This window comes from Rhipicephalus microplus, chromosome 1 (genome assembly GCF_043290135.1).
Source record: "Rhipicephalus microplus isolate Deutch F79 chromosome 1, USDA_Rmic, whole genome shotgun sequence".
Taxonomy (NCBI): domain Eukaryota; kingdom Metazoa; phylum Arthropoda; class Arachnida; order Ixodida; family Ixodidae; genus Rhipicephalus; species Rhipicephalus microplus.
Window position 1 is genome coordinate 268,323,410 of NC_134700.1, and position 19,437 is coordinate 268,342,846.

General features: G+C 45.6%; 1 protein-coding gene across 1 annotated transcript in view; it reads right to left on the bottom strand.

The window, feature by feature from the left end:
- Window positions 1–17,673, bottom strand: part of LOC119164805 (uncharacterized) — a 127,154-nt gene extending 109,481 nt beyond the window's left edge. Inside the window, exon 1 of the mRNA XM_075894287.1 lies at window positions 16,974–17,673. The gene's annotated coding sequence lies outside the window, so the exon portion shown is untranslated. The remainder of the gene's footprint in view (window positions 1–16,973) is intronic.
- Between the last annotated feature and the right edge of the window lie 1,764 nt (window positions 17,674–19,437).

A 19,437-nucleotide genomic window follows, 5' to 3' on the forward strand; every position in this document is an offset into this window, starting at 1 on the left:
GCACGCACGCACGCACGCACACACACACACACACACACACACACACACACACACACACACACACACACACACACACACACACATACACACACACACACACACACACACACACACACACACACACACACACACACACACACACACACACACACACACACACACACACACACACACACACACACACACACACACACACACACACACACACACACACACACACACACACACACATACTCTCTCTCTCTCTCTGCCTCGCTCTTTCTCCCCGAAAAACTTTTCTGCCGATGCTACTGAAGGCTGGTAGAAAGAACAAGAGCTGTGATTTCGGTCTGCCCCAACAGGTTATGACACAAATTACCACGCACGTGCGTTCAAATCAAAGTTTACTTACATCGAAGAAGATGTGGGCAAGCTTGGACAAAAAGCGAACCAATTCGCTTGAAGAAAGCCCAAGCCCCTTGTAAAAGGCATACAGTGAAGCATGTGCAAATACTATTTAAAAGCCAATAAACCGCGTGTTAGACACATGAACGTAAAAATATAACAAATATTGTGACAAAGATCGATTCAAATACGGTCACTAAAAATGAAACCATCACAAGTCTATTAAGAACCTACGTGTTTCCTAATCGACATATATTCTACATTCTGATTTAGCGGTTTCGTACTCTTGAGACAGCTCAAACGATAAAGCACTGCTGCAAAGTCAAAGGAAGGTCCCTTGAGACCAACTAATGGATGGAGAGCTTTTTTGCCTGATCCGAACCCGATCCCTGTAGACGACGTTGATCCTTATAGCGATGAAGCAACGCTCAAAGGCACATCAAAGAAGCGCCGCAAGCTTTGTAAAGCTTGCTCTGCTTTGATCTATGACGCTATAGCAACCGGATACGCATTCGAAGCAGGCCACTGTTGGGATGTTACCTCGCAATATGCTGAATGTATCATGCGGAGGAGTGTCCAGCGAAACCGCGTAACCGGGGTTTAATCCACCCAAATCTGTTTGAGTCCACGGAGAAAAGTTTAATGTAATAACCTCGTGAAGAGTTCTGGAAGCGGGGTTGGAGATTTTAGACACGTTATCATGGTATCGTCGTCGCATAATGCTGCTGTATACGATAACGAAATCGCGTTTGCAGCAGACGTTCTGATATTTCTGAGGCGGAAGCACGTCTGGGTTTCGTTGCCACGATGAACCAGCAACGTTGGTACGCGCAGTGCATCGAGCTGAGGCATTGCGCACGACCGAGTCGGCGTCGACGGTCTGCTGAGTTCATGAGATGAATAAGAATGCACCCCGTTGAAACCGGCCGCCCACGAGTTCGCACAGTGGTTCCCCTTCCTGCTAGGCGCACCTCTTCGCGACGAGCTCCCTTGAAAACTTCTTTCCTTAAACCACGTGCGGGTAGTGAACAGGTCAGAAAAAAAGCGTGGAGCTCACTCAGAGTTACTCATAAAGCATACCTTGCCCTTAGGACGCAGACGCACTAAAATCTTTCTTCGCTGGGTTGACTCGGGCTCGCTCGTATACTCACGGCTCGACCTGGGACTGAATGAGTCTGAGTGGGTTAGCCGACCTCTGGAGGTAAGTATAGCCCGCCATCGAACGTATTTGCGATTTATTGAGACGAACGCATCTCATGACTCTTCAAACAATAAAACTGACCACGGGATTCAACAGGAGGGATGCAAAGACGAAAAAAAATGTGTCGAGAACGTCACAAGTTTCCGATATGCGTGGCGTGATCAGAAGGGCCTAGTTACGTCCGTGTTCTGCCCCACGAAGTGAATTCAGGTGATGACATCAGCCAGTGGCATCATCACTTCGAAATAGTTGGGCCAATACCGGGGGCAATTTGAAATGACGCAGGGTTCGGCAATCTTTCCCGTGGTTTTGATTGATCCCCCTGAATCAATCAAATCTATGGCGAAAAAAAAAAACAGATGACTTTCACCTTCCGGTGACCCTAAAGAAAAACGTAAATGACCCTGTGATGTTTAAAGGCGAGTTTAATATTACTGCATTTATTGCCACGTATTTCCAAACATGGCTGCTACTGGGGGAGAACTCCCATTGCTGTTTTGCCGAACCGATAATAAAATGAGTCGGGTCTCTCTATTTCTATGGAAGGTTGCTGCGTACGAATCAATTCGACGTCTTCTTCCTCGGATTTCAGAAGATGCGGAACTCGACATGCTTCGACCAATTTTGTGGACGCACGCTCAAGTTTAAATATAGGTGCCCAAGTGCGATTCTTCTCAACTACACAGAACACGGCGTTCGTTAATGTCAGAGTGTGCGCCCGTTTTTATATAGTTATCACGCACGTCAGTCACAAATTATGGTACGTGTGACACCAACTTTATGAACAGTACTCGTGTTACCTCATCTAAACCAGCAGCCAACAGTTGTTTAATGAGGTGAAGCGATAAAGGCCTGTGTAGTAAAACTATATGCACGTCAAGGAACTCTAGATCGCCAAAATTTCCGGAGCTCACCACTGCGGTGGCCATCACGTCATGGTTTGGGGAGTTAGAACGCCGACAATTTTATTAAGTATTATACTATTTGGTCATTAAAAGAGTTATGCGTTAGCCTTTCAGTGAGATAAGGATTGTTAAAACTTTTATTGGACCGCATATGAGACGCGTGAGCTATATAGACCTGTTTTATCTTACATGTGCGCGCGCGCACGCACGCATGCACGCGTTTTTCTTTTTTTTGTGTGTGTGGGTGTGTGTTGGCTATTGAGGAGAGATTAGAAATGCAGACTAACATGTTTAATGAGGTCGGCCTAATCTCTAACGTAATCAGCTTGCAGAGAAGCGTTGAGCAAATCCTATATAAGCTGACTATATAGTTCCGGTAATTAAGAGCGGATTGCGCCTTATAAAACTTTCGAGCCCTTGTTTTACAATAAGGCGAATTGGGTGTCCTGCTTTAAGACCTTTTTCACCCATGAAGTATTACACTTGGGTTGGTATAGTAAACAAGTTCTCTGGAATAATTCGGAACAGAACTTTCCTTCACATGCGCAAGTCTTGCAGACGAGAAACACGGAAGCATGTAAGACACATGTCATGAATACGGAAAATAATTGCCTAACAAGGGCTGATAAATGTAGTGCATGAAGATTATCTGAATAAAAGAAAGAAATGGCAAAAAGAAAAGGGAAAGAGAAAGGAAAAAAATCGGCAGATGTCTCGCGCTGTGTGTATCGGTTGATTCCCTGCGAATGATTGCCTGAGTATACATATATACTGCATTTTTGTTCGTGTTATATGAACGTGTTCTTGCAAACGGAGGCGCTGTTTGCACGTGGTAGTTTTTCCAGCTACGAAGACTTCAGTGGCATTTAAATCAGCAAAATATGGGGAGTTATGCGCAACTTGAGTTGGTGAACGCGCAGATGTGAGCAAACGCGCACTTCAGCACTCACTTAACAGCCCAGACTTCAGCTTTATCGGAACAAAACGCAGGCTACGTTGCGATGGGAATATCATTCGTTATCGTATCTTTCCTGGGTCGTGCAACGCCTGAATACGGCTTGCTGAATCAAAAGAAGACAAATGCATTCTTTATATACTGCTATTGAAGGGGAGACAACACCGGTGTAGAGCATTGTTGTCGTGAGGCATTTTACGATGTCACCATGCGTTCAAGTGCCACCGTGTAAAAAACAAAACAGAATCGGCGTCCATATTTTGCTGATTTTGGAGATAGGTGCCCACATGTATTTGGATGGAATCGTGGCCTCAAATCTTTCTTCCTAAATGACTGCATGCGAGGCATGGAAAGGGCTTGCTTTTCGATGGTAACGTTTCTGACAATATGCGCCATTAAGTTTCCTGCTACAAAAAGGTGTCATGTAATATACCAGCCAATTTTCAGCCCATTTCTCAATTGCCTAAATTTTGAAGATTTTCGAGTTACACAGGCCCATGGGTGATTTATCCGTCGTTTTTTTTTCGCCGATAGTTTTCGCCGCACCAGATTGTAGGGTGACAACGCCAGTGATCACATGTTTATTTGCAATGCTCTGCGTCAGCCCATTGACTGACAATCCTTTTTCTTTCTCTCGCTTTCTCTTTCCTCTATCTCATCTTTATACCCCCTTCCCTTTCCCCCAGCGTAGGGTAGCAAACCGGGCATGTGCCTGGTTAACTTCTCTACCTTCTTTTTTGTTGTTTTTGTCCACTGCGCCTCTAAACAGTGCTTGTTTTTAGTTGTCGTTTTATGTGTTGAACTGACACAGAATACTGGTCCATTCCTGGCTTGCGCTCTGTATTGCCATGACTGGAGAATTCGTAGACGGTATCAATGAAATACAACAGCCCTTACCCAGCAATGCAAAGAGGAGCGCACGGCTGGGAGATGGAGAGCTATGGTGGTTTCAATGAAAAGCCAGTGCACGTTGGCGAGGAGAAAGGCAGGACATTTTTCCTCAGGTATCAGGCAAGAAACTCGATTCACGCTATCGTTGAAAACGCCCAGATAACAGGCACATTAAAGGAAGCGCATACAAACACCAAAGTTATTCAGAATGTCTTGTTACATCCACGTGAAATTGGAAACACTGAGGCTCGTTTATGTGTGTTTATCTTTGCAAAATACCAAAAAAAAAACTGAAACCAGACATGCCTGGCTTTAGGAACGCAGAATGGTATGCAAGTGCGTAAAGAGAAAAAAAGGCAGTGCTGATTATATGTTAAGTATTTATTTCTTACCGTAAGAAATGAAGTAAGTATGAGGTTCATCGTTCGCTACGTCCTCGCCTTTGAGAAGCAAAAAAAAAATTCTCTACAAAAACCAAGAAAGGAAAAGGTCATATAACCGTTGCCTCAGCGAGTGTGGCCTTGACGCCTGGCTTTCCAGCGAACCAAGCTGACTTCGTCGGATCATGCGTCACGACGAAAAATAAACTCGCGCCAGTCCCGAGGAGCTGCTTCTGCGGGGGAGAAGGTACACCGTAAGGAACGCGCAGATGTGAGTGGGATGTCAGGCCGATTATGCTGGGGCCATGGTCGCCAGTTTGGGGGCACAGCGCCTGAATACAAATCGACGCTGTTGCATGCATTTATCCGGTGTGAGTTCATTGAGGTGCCGCTGGCACAAAGCCTCTCAACACAGAGAAGTCACGACTTGCTGCTTTCAAGATGTCCGCTACTACAGCACGTGGTGGAGGTCTTAGACAGGAGGTGTCTTATGGCGCGTGGCCATTCACTCCGAGGAGACAGAGCGCGCAATGTTTCTTTTCGAACTATTTTTGGTAACCAAGAGAACAGATAGAGTATGTATTCGCAACTCAAATGAACATCAGAGGGCGCGGCGGAGCTGCAGCATGGCGGATTCACAGAGGTAACCGCGTCTGCTGTCGCTAACACAAATATTGAGTTTTCTGCAGTGTGGTTGTAGTTCGCGTTGCTTTGTAGAAAAGGAGCGGGTTGTTGACGCGAATGATCTTATTTTAGTCGGCACCAGTGGTCCCGAGAACGCGAGCGGCGTTCTTGAAGTGGTCGCGTCGTGTGTGTGATGCACATGGCGCACCGTGTCTTTGCGAAATTCGTTTGCGTATTTCGAGCGCCGCAGCGACGTGTAGTCACTGGATACAATGGTCATTTATTATGTTCGAGTTAACAAGTTAACACGGGTTCCTCACCTGGAAAGAAGAAATCTGCTTGGCTGTTCGTTTTTTCTTCACGGGTGGCACCATCCTACCGTGCTCCTACCGTATACGACTGGCGCTTGGACTGTTTGGACCTCAGTACGCAGCTTCCCTGTATTGCCGCTAGGCGCCGCATGAATTGCTAGAGTCGCGAATAGATAACCGTTGTTACTACAAATTGTCACCCTGTCTTCGTCGCAGTCAACGTCGCTGTCTATAAGATCGGCATTTGGGAATGATTTGTCACGGCAGTACGAAACCCAATTCTTACAAACAGGTGACCGCTGTGGGGCAGTAGTTACGGCACTCGACTGGTGACCCAAAAGGCACGTACTCGATTCCGACCGCTGCTGTCGCATTTGCATGTTTCGATGGAGGTGAAATGCTAGAGGCACGTGTGTTTATATATGGGCACACATTAAAAAACCCCTCGCGGTAGAAAGCATGAGAGTTCTTTCCTATATCTTAATCATATCGCATTTTCCGCAGGTAACCCCCCCCCCCTCTTTTTTATTATTACTAAGGCGAAAATCTCAGATGCCTCACCAAACGGGAAAATTGGCAGGCGTCCTGCGTCGGCGCCAACCAACACCCGCCAACGTGGGTGACGGAAAAAAAATCACGTGATTATGGCATCATATGACGTCATCACGACGTCACGAATCCCAAAAACTTTGGCGTCACCATGATGCCAGTTAGACGTTACATTACGGCAGTACGTGACACCACCGCTTGCTCAAAGGTGGTCCGATCATGGAGGCATTGCAAAACCGGGTCAGATGCTTTTGATCACGGAGGTCATGCACAACCACGTTAGATGCGGAAAGCTTTGGTGTATGGCGGGGCAGGATCAGTGCATCGACTGTAAAGAAAAAGATGGCTTCCGGCTCGGGTCGTCGTGGGTAAGAAACCCCGTGATTTATTATTCCTGTGAACTCACGCATGTTTATGACTGCATTCAGGATATATTCCGTCGCTGGACATAACCACGCGAGAAGCAACAGAAAATATGTGAAAAATGAAAAAACAAAATTCGCCCAGCATTCGCTGACGGACCATTTTTGTAGGCTGCACAGAGAAAAGACTACGACATCTGGTAACGTACCAGTTGCCATATTTGTATTGAACTTAAAATGAATGGAAAAAAAGAAGCCAAATAACGCAGTGATTCTCGAGAGTTGAGGACATGTAAATGGGAATCCTTTTGCGCAACTCTGCACTTTGAGATAAAGCAATCGTCGTTACACTATGTTCCATAGTGTACATAGTGAGGGAACGGGAGCATAAAAATAATAAAAACTGATGGAAAGGTCAAGGACAATGAAAAAAAAAAAGAAACTCGCTACGCTATTCTGAAGTAGTGGGAGGGAAGGGTTAATAAAGAAAAAGAGATACGAGCGGGTGGGCGAAAGTAAAGTAATAAAAAAACAAGAAAAGGAGTGGCACTAATATAACCTTTTCAATGGGCCACTTCCACGAAAATAAATTAAATAGGGCCTCAATATATATTTGGTGCGGAAGTGAAGAATCTATACATAAGACGTTCTTTGTGGCCTTCATTTGGACGGCGCACAGGCTGCCGTGTTCACCGAGCCGTGACGTCAGGCCGCTGTCGTAGAACAGACGTTAGCATTGCCACTCCAATTCTTGTCATCATCATCATCACCATCATCATCATCATCACTATCGTCGTCGTCGTCGTCATCACCACCACCACCATCATCATCATCACCCTGACTACGTCCACTGCGGGACAAAGGCCTCTCCCATGTTCCGCCAGTCAACTCGGTTCTGTGCTTGCTGCTGCCAATTTATACCCGCAAACTTCTTAATCTCATCTGTCCACCCAACCTTTCTCGTCATACGGTACATAAACTTCTCTTTCGAGCAAATGGACGTAAGGACCCGAACGAGATTGAGGAGGCGGCAGAAAAAGTCAGGAGAGGGTATGTAATTGTAATACGCACAAGTGCTGGGCATAGTGTTATCTTCTCGATGGGTTCGGTTATAAACAGGACTGGGTTCTGACTGACGTCATTTGACGATTTGAAGTCACGCTGGGAGCCGACAGAGGAAAACGTAAATTGCGGATAGTTTGAAGAAGCCGGAGGATTCAAGTCTATAAGTGTCACCTGTGCTCCGTAGTGCGCCTGCAGGTGCAACTGTGTAGAAGCCGCGTAAGACCTTCGGTCGGCAGAATGTGCAGGTATACTCATTTCACGCTTGTATTTCGTCGTTGTAAACGTGGCTTACGCTATATATGCTCTGGCTGCGCACTGCCGCAACTCATCACGGAGGCTATGATACAAAAATAGGGAGACTAAGCCACAAACAAACTTCAGAAAGATAATGAAGTTTCCTTATTCATTAAGCCCAAAGCGACATACTTTATTACCATATATTGAAAAACAAGAACAAAAAAACGTAATATGATTGGAAAATTAATGAAACTATTTTCCAAGGGCACGTTGCATAGGTTGCCTGATATCCTGGACATAAGCGCTTTCTTTCTGCTATACAAGGAAAATACATACGGGAAAAGTTAATGAGGCTTTTGTACTTATTTTAAGATATTTCTATTTTTCGAATGTAAGACCACGCAGTTCTCGTGAGTTTTCCGTTTTTTCACGATTACCGAACATTGCGCCACGAAATTGTGCAATTTAAACTTTCCTCTTGTAACGAAAAATAAAGATTGGCGGAACGCTGACGCAATGTCATTAAAATAAGGTAATACGGCTTCGTCTTTTAGGAAGAATAGAACAGACAAGGCAGGGGCAGACATAGTCATTTCAATAATCCTCTTTAGTATTCTTCCGTCCAACTAAACGTGCTTAGGATCTTTACGAAGTTCTTCGTAAAAATCGCGCAGCTCTTTTGGCAGAGAATCTACTTTGGCGAAATTGACTTGCTCGAACTTATGTGGCGAAAATATATGAGCCACTCTCTATCAATAATATTTCACAGTCCGTTCCTCCATCCCATACCGCGGCGTTCGAGGAAGTTATTATAGCGCTTCCGCTCACAGCAAAAATAACTGACGGTTCCCGACGAAGCACAAGGACTGGAAGACGACTCCGTGTTTACATCGGCTGCTGGAAATAAGAACTTTGAGTGTAGATTTATGAGATAATCTAAGATCAATTTCGCACACTTTCGCGAATGTTCCTCTCGTCGGAAGCTTTCTTTACGGACTCCTGCACAGGGTGCGAACGTTCTCACAGCCTGCAATGAACAAGCCTTAGAGGCCCGTTGTTCTTGTGCCATAAAGGGTACTCTTGTATAAGTGGATGGCCATATTTTTTCGAAGCGAGATTGTTTTCTCGTTGTATTACGTCGCTGACGGTCGAGGAATGGAGGCTCAAGGGATCAGAACCTTCGCAGCACGAGTCCTGACCGTGGCTGCCGTCTAACGCCACGGGTGCACTCTTTCCGCACTTGCACCGTCGGAGAGGTTATCACTTTATCTCCCAGCTTTTCTCAAGCGGCAGAGCCATCCTGTGTTCACAATAGCTCACGGAGCGGCAGATAAATCACGCCGCATTCTACTGCGACACGCGTGCGACGACGACGCCTCTGGCGGCAGTTTCTCCAGGGAAAAAGATGATGTTTGGCTTACTAGCAAGCACTGGGCACAAACACACGAGCCGTGAAGTGGCCCCACGTGTCTTGCACTGTGTATCGCGTAATTGCTACACTCCGCTGGTCGCGACGCCACTTTTACTCGGAGCTAGCGAGTGTGTGAGACCCTCTAATTGGAGGAGCGCGAGGCAGCAAAAACGATCCTTCCACTCTTGCCTCGTCGAGGGATATATGTGAGCCGCTTTTGAACTCTTTCCACGGGCATTTACTCACTACCCGCTCACTCCGTAACGTTTGGCAGAAGACCCATTCCCAACGGATTAGTCAAAGCTTCCTGGCACTTAATAAGCGAGTTGTTGCTGCGACTTTGTTTTATTTTTTTCCTTTCGAGAGCCTACGGTCGTTTGCGACACCGCCGGATAAGATCACCCTATCAGCGATGGAATTGCTCGCAATGCGAATGGAAGGATGAGCGAGAGAAAGGTCTATAAACGGCTTGCTCATTTCGAAAATGGACGAGCCGGGTTGTTACGACAAGTACTTGTCTTTCCTGACCATTGCCATGTATGTCTGCTTTTAGTGAGTGAGTTAGGAGAAGCAACTGCCGTCCCTGAAAGCAAATAGCTGAATATAGTCGAAATGATTGCATACTATATAATAATAAGTGTTCAAGTTAAGGTACGTGTCGACATCTCACAAGAGTAAATGCGTTGAAAAGAAGTTCGAGTGTTGTGCTTGCCCTGATTCGGCGAGAGGTCAACATTTTGGCAATGAAAAAAAGAATCCTTACTGATTCCGGGTAGCTACTCGTAGACATTTAGAAAATTTTAAGGGCACGTTTTTAGGTACTTAAAGGTCTTTATCTAAAAGGAGATGCTTATTTGCTAGTCCTTTTGATTCAATTATCCAATTAGAACATTGCGACGGTAATGTTGCACAACAGAGTTAAGGGAGTTCACATTGAACGATAATTTATGTTTACCCTCGGCACAGAGCAAACTTTTTCGGGTTTGCTTACTTAGTTCAGTTGCACTCACACTGACAATTAACACGATAGTTAGCAGTCACTCTTCAGTTTGATAAGAAGTTCACGAAACGTGATACAATCCTTCGTGGTGTGTTTTGCATTCGCAGACGTGCACATTGGGCTGACGTGCTCGTGCATCCTCACACTAGCTCCTTCTCCTCCCCATCTTTTCCCAACACCAAAGTTACATATCGCCCGGGTTGGTGTAGTTAGGTGGTACCTCCTTTGCGGAGTTTGCCAGAACATACAAAAGAGCTCGCCGGCATGACTATTTTGGAGTGTTGGAAAGATACTACCGACATATTTGAAGCGCATAACCAGAGGAGGATGGCGTGTTTCCTGCCTTCTCTCCCGTCCTCGCCTGGCTTGTCGGGCTACCTGCATGGGAACCGATAATGTGGGCAGATATGGAGAGGAGGAGTGGAAATTGTCACTTAGAACCTGCCTCTTGAACTGGTGCCAGTAGCTAGGAGCTGCCACGTACTGCGGCATTGGAGATGCTACCAGCAACTCCTCAAGTGTGGGCATGCTACGCGGCGTTCGTAACAATACTTGAAGTTTTCTTCTGCATCTCTGACACTTCAGACGACCTCAACAACTTATACTTTTTCTTCTAGGAAACGAGCCGACATTTATTCGCAACCAAACAAAACTGTTCGCACCAGGTTATTGCGCGGTCAGTTTGGAATCGAAGAAGCGGGTGAACCACCTCGGCATGAGTTTTATCTTTCTCCCAAGGTGGCCGCCTTTTAAGACGAGGGAGAGGAAACAAAGCAAACAGAGAGGGAGCCCATTCCGCGCGTATAGCTTGTATAGGCACTACGTTCTGCCAGAAAGTACGCCGTAATTAACGAGCGACTCGGACGCTTACCAGCAGCGTCTGGTCGAGGAAAAATTGCGAATAAGAAAAGCAATTGGCCGTCCACCGTTCCAGGTTCGCACTTGAGATGGCTATCTTCGACCGGCGTGTGTCTGTGTTGCTTTGTATTGCGGCTTCTCTGGCAGCGTGGGTGCGGCTGTGAGTCATTTTAAAAGCCGGCTTCCGGAGAATGATTTCATTTCAATGGCTTCGTGATAACGTGTGTTTTGCTTTTCCCGCACAATTCGTTTTCGGTTCTGGGAAGGGGAGTGTCAGTGAACTCGAGGACTGTCTGCATTTGCGCGTTATCGCCAGACGCTCCTGCACACCTGAAGCTCTTGTGGTTGTGTAGCTGTGTGGTTTATACGGAGCTTCCCTCGTATTACACCTCGCTGTTTGCCACGATAACAGAACTCAAGATAGTGCGGTTGCCGATTTCTCCGAAGGCTTATGGGAGAATAGAATCGGCAGGTCTTTTTTTTTTCGCTGCGGTAATCTTTCATGGGCTTGTCTGCGGTAGTCAAGGAAAGTAAAAAAAAAAATTCTTTTTGGAAAAGATGCTTTTGATATTGTGGACTGAGAAAAGTTACCGCTAATATACTTCCGATATTGTACAATCCTCGTGAACATACAGATAAGTACCTGTAGAAAGTTCGTGCCGCTCAGGACTATTCAGTGTCCCAAAAGGAGCACCGTGAAGTACCGCAAGAAAGGAAACAGTGGTACTTCTTTTTGAATAAATTCTGACACGATACGTGGCAAAAAGTACGATAATGTTATGAGGTAGACCATAGCAGTGGCGGGACCTTGGAATACTTAAGTGTTGACATTTTGTGTTCTTTAACGCGCGCGTACAACCAGTGGTAGGTCGGCGAACAAACTCGTGAGTCGACTCACTTGTACTCACTCAGGCTTAGATCGAGCCGTGAGTCTGAATGAGTCCGGGTGAGTAATATTTTCGTGAGTTGGAGTCTGACCTCCGTATTCTAGAACGTCCCTTCACTCAACGCTTCACCTTCACTTGAAAAAGCCGATGGAAGCGCCCTCTCTAGACACGGCAAATCACTGCATATTAGCCATAATGTGGTGCGATTTTCGAGCAGCACAGCGCTATTTTGAACCGAGCAGCGGCGCAGTGCTCAACTCTGTCAAGTGAAGGGTGAAAGTCAAGTCGAGGAGCGTTTGTGAATACGGGGGTGAGTGAGTTCGGCTCAGGAAAATTTTGGTGAGCTGGTGTTCAAGTGAGTACACAGTGCAACATATATTTTTTCAGTGAGTCTGATTAAGTTCCACTTTCTTCTGCCGACCTAAAGTCCTATCTAGTCATCTTAGGTATCACTATCGGGCTTACCTAGTTTCACACCTGTACTCAAGTCTGCTCACAGGTATTGCAAAGCCATGTTATCGATACATCATTTCAATGTTTATTGATCAGAGGCGTCAATTAAGTAGGTTGTTGCCTTGACTTCTTACCCATGAACTCTTACGAGGAACTTATTATAAATAAATGTAATACTGTCATCTCTACCGAGAAAAATGACCTTACTCGTAAGCAAGCACTCAGAACTCGTTTTAGAAGCTACTATATCAAACGGTGACAAGAAGAGTACGGGTTACGTGAGTTTGTTTGTGTTAAAGAGCATTGACGCCATGGTCGAAGGAGCTTATTCAAGGATGACGGACTCGAGAAAGTCACTCAGACTCAGATCGAGCCGTGAGTCCGAGTTTGAGTGAGCCCAGGTGAGTTTTGTTTTGGTGAGTTTGAGTTAGAGTGAGTCTTGTTGAGGAAATGTTTAGGGAGGTTGAGTCCGAGCGAGTACAAAGCTCGAAACATATTTCATGAGTGAGTATGCATGAGCCCTACAACTTTTGCCGACATATTCATGATCCGGTACGTGGTCCTTCATGTCTTATAACCTCCCATGTCATGCCTATGAATCCGTCTCATTGTCACTGTACCTAATGAGGTTCCCTTGAGTGAGCGTTTGTGGTTTGTTCATTGTTCGTGAAGCTTGGTACAAAAGCATTTCATGCGGTTTTTAGACCCGCCTATAAGAAATGTCATTGCTGAAACGCAAACAAAAGAATTATAGAAAATGCCACGAAAAGGTCAGAGATGCTCATCTCCTTCTCTGCAATGTGCTGTTCAGACACAATTAAGTGTTTGTTTTTTATTGTAATTGCCTTATTTACGAAGAGAAATGACTAGTGTTGTGAAACACAGATCATTATACAAACTAGTGCTTTGTGGGTCTTGCTTTTAGCCTAACCTTACTGATCATCTTTCCAGTTAGTATTTGGGCGAGACAGGACTCGAAAAAAAGCAGCAAATGACTTTTAGACATTTAAGCTTCGAGCCATCATCACCTCCATGTTTATCATCATCAACGTCTCTTCTCTAATTTCTGCACCACCTCTTTCCCTTACCTGACACTGAGTAGCATGTCATGAAAATGATTCAAGCCAACCTCTCAGATTTTCTCTCATAATTAACCTCTCTCTCCCGGGACCCCCCTAGTAAACGTTTTTCGACAAAAATTTATATAAAAATTCCTGCATAAAAAGATTTCGATCCTTATAAATGAGCACGTGTAGCAGAAAATGACACGCTGCTTCTCTCAACTCAAATGTATTAAATTCATGCCAGAAGTGATTCGCTGCTTCTTCCAAGTATGGAATAGCGGCACGCTACCGCAGGACTGCCGACGCACAGAAATTAAACTCGTTCCAAAGCCTGGCAAGTCGCTATCCCTCCAGAATCTTCGACCCATATCCTTAACTTCATGTGCAGCTAAACTATATACTTGAACGTGTTCTCCTTTCTCGACTGCAGCCGTTTCTCGAAGACACCAACTTTTTCCGGATACACTGTTCGGCTACGGTACTGGTATCTCTACACAGAAAGTATTACTACAGCTTAAAGAGGACGTATTGAATAACGCCACATCAAGTCAGGTCCGGGCAATTCTGGCACTGGATCTGAAGGGTGCTTTTGACAACGTCTCTCACGACCTAATTCTTGACAATCTTGCTTCCTCTCGATGCGGCTGGCGTATCTACAATTACTTCAGGTCCTTTCTTTCCGACCGCATGGCCACCATTGGCATTGGAGACCTCCGGTCAGACGTTATTTCGTCTCGCAGGCCGAGGAACACCACAAGGCTCAGTCCTTTCGCCTACATTGTTCAACGTGGCTATGGCCAAACTCCCTCCATTAATACAACAGATTCCCAACATCCAGCATGCCATCTATGTAGATGATATTACAATTTGGGCAACCAAACGATCAGACTAAACCATTCAGGGTGCCCTCCGGGAAGCTGCGTTCGTTGCACAAGACTATGCTGCTTCCGGCAGCCTTACGTGTTCAGTGGAGAAGTCGGAGTTGTTAGTGGTAAACAAGCGGCGCCGCAAAACCTATGATTCCGCTGACACTTCGCTGTGCCTTGATGGCTGTCCTATCCCTCGTGTACCTCAGCTTGGTATTTTAGGCCTCGACTTTCAGTTTGATGGCACCGTCTCACATACTACACACCTTCTCACTCAAAAGACAACTCAAATTATACACATGATACACCACATCAAGAATAGCAGGAGAGGCCTCTGCGAGAAGGATATTCTCCACTTCGTACAAGCATTCCTAGTTAGTGAGCTCACCTATTACCTTCCACATCATAATCTCACATCAGCTCAAACCAAAAAGATGGACACCCTTCTATAGACAGCTGTGAAGGTGGCTCTCGGCTTGCCTCCACACGCATCTACGCAACGCCTCCTTCAATTCGGTGTCCACAACACCGTAACAGAACTGCTCGAGGCCCAGCACAATATTCAGCTCCAACGAGTCAGGCAGACTCGTCAGGACTAGGCCATTCTGTCTCGTCTTGGCTATACTCGTTCCCGCAAAACCCACACAAGTACCGCAACAAAAGCTTGCCCATACTCTTCGTGATCTCATCAAAGTGGCTCCAATTCCACGCAGCATGAATCCCCACGGTCACGCCGGTCGTCGACGTGCCCGAGTTCAAGCTATGACACGCGCCTTTGGTGATGGTACCACAGTTCTACAAGTCCTCTACACTGATGCGACACGCTACCCAGAGAATCCAGCCATGTGTTTAGCCATGTGTTAAGTTCTCGTGGCGTCTGCCTCACTACGCACAGTAATTCTGCAAAAGAGGGGGCTCTCGCTCTGGCAGCTGTCCACGCCACGCCATTGTCACATGACTTCTCTGTCACCATAGTGACGAACTCACAAGCTGCTTGCCGTGCCTTCACTCAAGGGCTTGTGGCTGCCCATACACACAAAATCCTTTCTTCTGTCTTGCCGTCCGCGTTACGCCCGGTGCGTATTGTCTGGACTCCTGGACACGCCTCTCTCCATGGTAATGAACGCGTTCATGTGGTTTCCTGAGGTCTTATCGGCCGGGTAACCCAGACGATGCTCCAACAGAACCACTAAGCTACAACGCGACGCTTCATTAGTACCGACAGAGCCGTTTTACATATCCCCGTCCTCATCCTTCACTTAACAGAGCAGATGCTGCCGCTTGGTGGGAACTGCAGACTAATTCATTCTCCTGCTTATACACGCTAAATCGTTTTCATCCGACTCTGTACCCCCCTACCGCCCCTTTTACGGCTCTGTACCGACAGTATACAATTCTACAAGGGAATGCTCTGCTCCACAGGGTCTTCCTCCCATACCCACCCCTCCCGCTTGGTAGGCTGCACTGCTCAGCTTACGCCGGCAAGAACAGCAACAGCTGGTCAAGTGAGCTGGCAGAGTCGCGCAAGGCAATGGAGCCCTGGACCGAGGGCTCCACCCAACGATGCCTCTCTGTATATACATTTGCCAGTAAAAGCTTATTCTGTCTCTATCTTTCTCTCTCTCTCTCTTGTTAGTGGAAACCCTCTGCGGGCGTCTCTCATAATCATATGGTGGTTTTGGGAGCATAACCCCACATATCATGTCAAACCCACTGCGTGAAATTCTAGTGAGGTGTAAACCTATGTCAATTTATAGAAGTTAGTTAATTGTCAGAACGCCAAATTTTCTCTTCTTCTTCTTTTTGCAGTAAATTTCGCAAATAGTAGTGCAGCAAGAGGGAAAATTACAAAATTAAAAAAACAGTAACAATATCGCTAATAAATCCCAGGGGCACATCTCTATACAGACGCAACGCGTGGAATCCCAATAATTAGTGGAAATCAGGTTTAAGTAGCCTTTTCTTAGCGTTGCAAGTGACTGTTTTATGACCACACAAAAGAAAAAAAAGGAAGGGAACAAGTGCCTTGAACTTTTCTACCTCGTCTCACCTGCACATGGCGAGAAAATAGGCTCTAAGCGTGATGAGAACAGAATTTTTTTCGTTATTAATACACTGAGCGTTCCCGTAAGCAGCACCGCATTAATTCACATGAGATGATCGCCTCGCCACTTGTTCTAGAAGAGGACAAGGACGAACTACGGCTAACAGCTATATCTCTTGGCAGTGCATCAATGCACGTACCGGTAAGTCGTTATCATATAACAATCTTGGATCCTGGATGTGGAGAACCTTCCTTGGCTGTAGCGAAAAGAACTGTTGCGAAACTGAAATGGTGGTTAATTTCGTAGCGGTATATTGCATTTTCATGTGGCTCCTAACAAAATAATTCAAGAAATTACCCAAAGAGAAAGTCTCGGTTCGAAAGACAAGTAGGACAAGTTTCATGAGGATCTTAACAAAACGATTCAAGAAATCACCCGGTTTGAAAGATAAGCAGGGCAAGAAAAGTTCGAAATTAGGTAGACGGAAAGAAATTGCACTATGACACGTTGTAATTGTGCTCTTACCTTGCTCTTCAGCTGTGTTCAAGCATACTGCGCACTGAAGGAAGTTATCTATTGTTGGTGCACTGCAGCTTAGATACACTCGGAAGAGTCCTTCAGCAGCAGCCTCTGTATCCAATTGAGCTTTAAACAATCCCTTGGCCCACTAGAAGATACCTCCTACGAGTAGCACCAATACTTCGTACAGTTTAAATTGGCGGCGGCACTGACCCATCGGAAGGAATCTGCGGATGTCGTAGGTAATCTTCGGCAGACAGAAAGCTTTCGTGGCCGAAGTCGGTGAACACTGCATCGACTACTCCTCTTCGCTACGGCAGTCCCTGCAGTTCGCCGGTAAACTGCCTTGGCTCGTCGAGGTTGCGAAGGCCGCACGCAGGTCTACGATTTCCGCGGTCAGGTCGGCTGAGGCAGGCAGCCAACCTTCACAGCATGCCACAGGGCGGCAGGTCGGTGCGAAACCATACAACACTGTCTCTCCGGAAGAAGTCGCCGCCAAGGTCAACGCGTCTGGCCGCGCACCGCCAAAGCGTGTCTTCACTCGTGGTCGCGGCGAGCGCGTTTCCTATGCACCTACCCAGCTGTGCTCGGCGGCGGGTGCACAGAAGGAGATCGGCAGAGGCCTACGGCGAAGCCGGTCGTGGCGGGGGATTCGCCGACTGGCCGACTGGCATGTTGACTGGCCGGGCGCGCAGCGACGTTTCGGTTCGCCAAGTGCTCTCCCTTGGAAACCAGCTACACTCTTCCCTCCGTCGCTTCTCCTCTCTCGCAACCCTCTTCGCGCGGCGCGCGTGCAGCCCTTTGTAGCGCTTTCCGTCTAAAAAACAATACAAAAACTGTGTGCCACCTCCACGACCCTTTCTCATCGGGCTCTTTTATTCGGGCATCCTTTGTGAATCTCTTCCAACCTTGCCTCCTCTCCCTATTTGGTGCATCCTCATACACACTGCTTTGTTTCGCTTCCTGTCACCCGTACTCCTATGTGTTTCAGGCAACCTTCTGTATTTTTTTTCTTCATTTGTTTGCGACAGAAAGAAAGTACGGCGAGATTCTTGCGTTGTTCATGACCGGAATTGATGTGTTATGCGTACTATAGGTGCATATGAAAATTTAGCAAATGAACATGTAAAAAAAATACTCCCTGCCAACGTCCATACTCACTTGTTTACACTTATTCATTCATTAAATGCCTTCACTTTCTGCATCGTGTTGAGCATGTCAGGGGTAAAGGCGTACCGCAGACAGAAATATCACCACACAACTTGGCTTTCAAGAACATTTCAAACGTGATTGACATCTGTGACAGAGATAATGAAGCTGACCAAAGGGTTGCAGTGAATCCATGTTTGATGAATGAAAGAATGAAAAGTAATACCATTGAAGGAGGAGGCAGACGTCGTGACAACTGGTCTCATAAAATAAAATGTGTTTTTTTACATACAGAGGGCGATGAGAGCGGCAGTACTTTTCTTACTTCTATGGCATGAAAACGTGGCTGAACGCGGCATTCCCAACTTTGAAAACTACATGCATCTTTTTGTGTAATCAACACTGTTGATATTTCAATGCTAGATTACCTCATCTTATTATTTCAACTGTGTAGCTTTACTTTTTTGTGCTTGAAACTGTTTCTAGAAGTTTATTCGCTTTTTTTTCTAGATATGTATAACTAAGCATTCTATTTAGTATGACTTGTTTTTCAGTAGCTTTGTGTATTCTAACTTGCTGTATAACTTGTTCGCTTTTTTCGCTATGCTCCCTTTTTGTGCCCCTCCGGCTTGGTCTACGGACTGCAGTATGTAATAAATAAATAAATAAATAAATAAATAAATAAATAAATAAATAAATAAATAAATAAATAAATAAATAAATAAATAAATAAATAAATAAATAAATGTCGAAGTTTTCTTGCACCACTTGAGTCACAGTTGCCCCGAGAGGGGTCTTGTGCTCGTGTACCGTCCTCAAATGCCCTGTATAAAATTTCAGGGCAAAATGTCGGCTGCCCTCGCACACATTTATCAGCATTTATGATGCGTGGGGTGATATTATTGTCCTTGAATTTTATACGGAACATCACGCCGATGGCGATTGAAAAAATGCGAAATGTGTTTAAATTGTAATATATTATTTTTCAAAGCTTATACGTGGCAAAAACATGTGGCAAGGTAGGCTACATAAGAGCCGGTCATCCCAACATCATGGAAGTACATATAATTGCTTTCACGATGAAAAGAAAAAGAAGAAAAGTCGTGGTCAATTCAGTATGATTGACGCAAAATACGTTCTGTTGTGCGTTATCTTTGCGTCATTGCTTTTGATTAGACTTCAGTTTACAAAAGGCCTTGAAATGTCTGAATTGCCCGAAAATGCTCAGATAAATTGAGAGAAAGTGAATGGCAAGGAGACGTATTTATTTGTTTATTCTCATACTGACAGTCATTGTTTATTCTCATACTAATCAGGCATT